Consider the following 5,405-nt stretch of genomic DNA (forward strand, 5'->3'; position numbering starts at 1 on the left):
ATTTTGTATAATCCTTCATGAATTCGTTTAATACACTTAAGAGTAATAAACATTTATTATTACAAAATAGTAAAGCCTAATTTCACAAATTCAATTCTGAAAACACGTCAACATCAACAAACTTGTATGTAGCACTATTACTTGACACCATATTTGAAGATTAAAAACTACACTTTGATTGAAGAGACCTACACATATTAGCTAACATGAAACAATAAAATTTTATCATAATAGTGCTGGTGCCAAAAAGCACCTGTCAATTTGTATAATGCTGCTACAGGAACTTTACGTCGATTTGACAATAACGTTCCCCAGTACGCACAAATTAGTGGCAATATTACATTGAGCGCGCTACCATTCCTCACGTTTTGGCCGGTTCCCAGTGCAGCGGACTGAGTCTATAGATTCGGATGGATGCTAGCAACAAGTGAGCAAGACCGAAGTAAATGTATGTACTTACAGTTTATTAATTTATTACAAAACAGCTATCAATCCAAACTAGGCTGCATTAACTAAAGGCCTTTGCCTTTCCGCAAAGAAAAAGGAAAAAAAAAATAGTAATCTTTCGTTAACATTTTTCAAAAACGATTTCTAGTTATTTGGTTTTCAAAAACAATCGTTACATTCATGTGTTCCAGGTAATAATTAAACGGAGATTTTCAAATTTTCTCCGATCACGACATACGAGGGGACCCTTCGTTGCCAGTCTTTCGCACATACTAGACGTTAAGTCTTTTAAAATCATCCAATCTAACAAAACACAGTCATTTCGGTTTTACTTTTGAATAACAAAATAAATACCACATTTTCATAAAATGGTTAACTATAATAGATTGTGGTATTACGTACAACATAAATATGATTTAGTAAATTATATATATTGCGAAATTAACACCACTTGAGACGTTTTGAGAAGATTATTTTTCGCCGAATCAGTTATTGCAAACCCGTAACGATAAACCCTTGTAGTTAAAATAAAATACCCTGCTTTCCGGCCTCACTAAACCTCATTAAATGTAGTAGCTAGTATTAAGACTTCACAATATATTTTTTTTACGGTTACATTTCGGGGAGTGAGCGCAGGAACTTCCATTTAGTTCCACCTTCACCGTACCTCCTTCGGTCGCCTAAAAGGTCCGGAACACTCCATACTTATGTCCTTGATATACTACCTATTCGCACTAAACGCTTTGCTCCCTCCTTTCTGATGTGTACGGTAAAGCAATGGAATACCCTACTAATCTGTGTTTCCCGAACAATACAATTTAGGGATATTCAAAGCTTGAGTGAATAGGCCTTTTTTAGGCAAACGCATATCGTCGTGGGTTACGTCGTCGCTTAACATCAGGTAAGATTGTGGCCAAGCGTGTGTCTATTATCTAAATTTAAAAAAATTCAAACTAGTTGAGTCTGTCTGAAAATTGTTGATTTATAGTTTCAGATTTCTGGCCACGGTTTAGGGAATACGCTAGTAATGCTAATAAGATGCCTTAACCTGTCCTGACGAACGAAAAAAATTACTACGATAGTAAATAAAACAATGAAATCGAAATAATAAATATATTTAATTGTAATTATAGGTTTGCAGAAAAAATTAACAATTGGTCACATACGTTAAAGTCATTGTGTAGTAAAAATTAATAATTACTAAAAAAAATTGCATTAATTCAAAGTAATTGGGAGATACTACGCGTAACTTTTATCACATTTTGCAGATCTTAAAAAAAAATCATAGAAAATAAATCGTTATTTTACACATAAGTACACAATAGTACGAAAATACAGCTAGTGCTTTAGTAAGTCTGAATTCACCACTTTTCTTACAATAGTAAGAAAATATGGACTCGTAAAATCTATCTACGAATAAATCTACGGCGTAGATAAATAAAAACTATAGCATAGTTGACATAATTTTGATTATTTGTTATCAATATTAGTTCACGTTATAGTTATTAGAAAAATTCCTTCGATCCGGCTGGATTCGAACCAGCGCCTTCAGCAAACCGTGACAGACGTCATGCCACCTAAACCACGGAACGAACTATCGGACCGTATGAATTTTTCTACGTGCTTGTTGCACATGAAGTCGTTGGTTTGAATCCAGCCGGATCGAGAATTTTTTCTCAGTGTTCCATCTTAATGATAATCTTTTTTCCCAAATTTGGTCAAAAGGGAACGTGACACTCCAGGTTCCTCTACTACAGTAGTGGTATGTCTAAATAGTTCAAGTAGTATGGTAAACTCAAAAAATGTTTTCGAACAAGACACTACGCCAATTTTAAAATACTTAACATTATAAGTTTAGTTCGTACATCTTACCAACTGGGGATCCTTCCTCGCACAGGGCCGTAACTAGAGGAGAGGGGCCTTAACTTTATTAATGTACTTACGTAATATTAAAAAACAATTCACCTGCAACACATTTTTTTATTCTCACCCAGGAGAATAAGCCATAATATTTTGAAGTATTTGTACTGCCGAAGTACGAAAATCGATTTCACCAGACCAAGTTTGCTATTATTTTACTTCCGATTTAAATGGTTCCTCTACTAATTCAAAATAAGCTCTAGTCACGGCCCTGTCCTTTAATTAACGAAGCTCATTCTTAATAGGTTCTTTATTAGGTTTATTTACACCTAATTAAACCTTCTATTAGTATAGATTCAATAGGGAAAGGCTAAGACCCTGTCTACCACAATCAGTTCAAAAACTCGCACCATTTTCAGACTCACCAAAGCGGTTGTACAATATGACGTCACCCGTTACTAAAGATACTATAATTGTTCACGTAAAGTAATAAGGAACTATGCTTGTACTTAATTTGTAGTACATAAGACTTATATAACGTAATTCTGGTAAAAGCATATTTAACACCGATACTACACTGTAATATATATATGTATATATATATATATATATATAGAATGAGGTGCAGACAAGTTGGATGTTTATATTTTACTGAGATTGCTTTTTTTCTATTCGATAAAGCTTCGATGTTTGGACCCCATTTTTATATATATTTAAGAACAACAATTGACCAAGTACAGTACCGGCATACTATGATGGCCGTTTTGACAGATTACAAAAGAGGTCAAATCTCAATTAATTATCGAAAAAAATATAATCAAATGCGAGTCACATCTATAAGAGTTTAGATTTATAACTAGTATTGCAAGGGGTGGCTGATTAAAAAGTTTTAATAAAACGAAAATAAAGATGTTTGACGCGAGTTTGCCGGAGGTAGATGTTATGCTGCCCAGCGACCCAATAAGTGACGATCGTATTAGATTTCATTTTTTTTAAATTCTAATTTCTAAAAACAAATTATTTTGTTTTTGTTTGCCGAGTTGTGTGGTAAAATTATGCATTCCATAAATTTTACTGCACGTCACTACAATTAGCTACTTCAACGTAGTTATGAATTAATACGAAACTTGATGAGCGGACAAACGTCAAAACGGCCATCATAGCGTGCCGGTACTATAGTTATACCTAAACAATGTTCTGAAACTATCAGTCAGACAACTAAATTATAAACACTTATCCAAAACTAACATAAATACACATTAGAAAAATGGACAGTTTAAACTTAAAATAAAAAAAACGATTTCTCTTAATTTCATTATAAAAATATACAATAATTAATTCATAATAATACTAAGAAAATATCAATAAACGTGTAACATCATTGATCTAAATTTTTATTACATAAAATTACACTGTAAAATACTTTGTCAAGGGTTTTTTTTATTAGGTAGGACAAAGTAATTAATTTTCTATTGGCTGTCATCTCAATAAAATATACATCAGGTCAAGGAATAAGAACAAACGACGACGATTAAGATGTTACTAGAGTCATTCGATTTGTTTCAAACATTTTAAATGACTAAAATGAATACAGGTTTAATTCTATGACATTTTTGTTTAATGTATGCAACTGCTAACGCCGTCTAAGGGCATGGTGAAGTAATCGCATCAGACAAGATTGTTTTACAAAAATGTATGTTATTCTACTAAATACATAAAATAATGTAGAAATCGCAAGTATACTTGCAATGGCATTTCTGCCTCTAATCTCTCTTATACACCAAAAATACACCCACATCATAACGTCCAAACCATGTTTAGATCCAAGCACAAAGCTTTTTAAGCATATCCGCTCCTTTGTTAATTTCATTACTACACTACAGTCGACTTTCAAAGTACTGTATTGTTCTGACCGTACAAACGTCAAAAAATAAGACGATAAGATTTCTTGGACAGAGCCTTTAAATTCCTTTCTACATGGGAATTTGGCTAAAACTTAAGAAACGTCAATTCTACAACACGGTATATGAAGTGTAATGAGTGTAACTGACTGTCAACACCATCTAACGAGGATAAAGAGCAACTTGATTATATATTACTGTTAAACCACTACCAAAATTACGTTTAAAACTTTAGGTACAGAATCATCAACTTATCTATGAGAGCAATGTGTTGCTAGAGTCAATGCAGTGTTGCTAGTTATTTTAAACACATTCAACAAGGCCGCGTTATTTTTTTTTAGGCTATCTCATTAATAAGTTGGTCGCACTGTGTACATGCGAGTACAGATCTATCAGAATCTCATGACACGTTTTAAAAACAAAACATATTTATTATCAGTTATTATAAAAATTTGAGGCCTTGTAGGGCTAGCACGATAAGACGCGACTTGCGCAAGAGCCACAAAAAGTGCGAGATCTCTATGAGAGAATAGCAGTATCTCGCGCTTTATGTCGCTCTCTCGCTGTCGTGCTCGCCCTACTGAATCGAGATGAAGACGGTTACTCTAGCGACAAGAGCTTAGCTCTCAAATAGGAAGCCCTATGTATTGAAGTTTAACAATCGAAACGAGTAAGACCTATCATTGTACACTCAACATCAAAATGACCAGAGCGTTTAAAATAACCAAAAATCAGAGCTGATATTATCTTACTCGACCAAAATGTAGAAATTAAAAATATTTAGTATACTAAAAATTCCCTTGCAAAGGTGTCAACTGACTATTAAAGACCTTATATTTGTCTAGCAGAATTATTCCAATATATAAATATTAGACCAAAGCTAAAAGTATTGTGTGTGTGATTTGTTTACAGCTGAATGTGTTAATAAACCTTAATGAAGAGTTATTCAACCTTATCCCTTCCTCTCCTTTCCATCAGCGGACCACCCGTGCCGGACTGCGTTGCCACAGTTGGACGGTCAGTTCAATACCGTCCCGCACTAAAAAGTTTGGCAATTCGTTCTTATGCCGAACCATCAAATTGTGGAACCAACTCCCGGCGCATGTATTCCCTCCCCTCTATAACATCGGGTCCTTCAAACGTAGTGTGAAGAAGCATTTGGCCAGACCGGCAAAATGATAGTGACGGAGTGAAGAT

Source organism: Hyposmocoma kahamanoa, unplaced genomic scaffold (genome assembly GCF_003589595.1).
Source record: "Hyposmocoma kahamanoa isolate Upper Pololo Valley unplaced genomic scaffold, ASM358959v1 86, whole genome shotgun sequence".
Taxonomy (NCBI): domain Eukaryota; kingdom Metazoa; phylum Arthropoda; class Insecta; order Lepidoptera; family Cosmopterigidae; genus Hyposmocoma; species Hyposmocoma kahamanoa.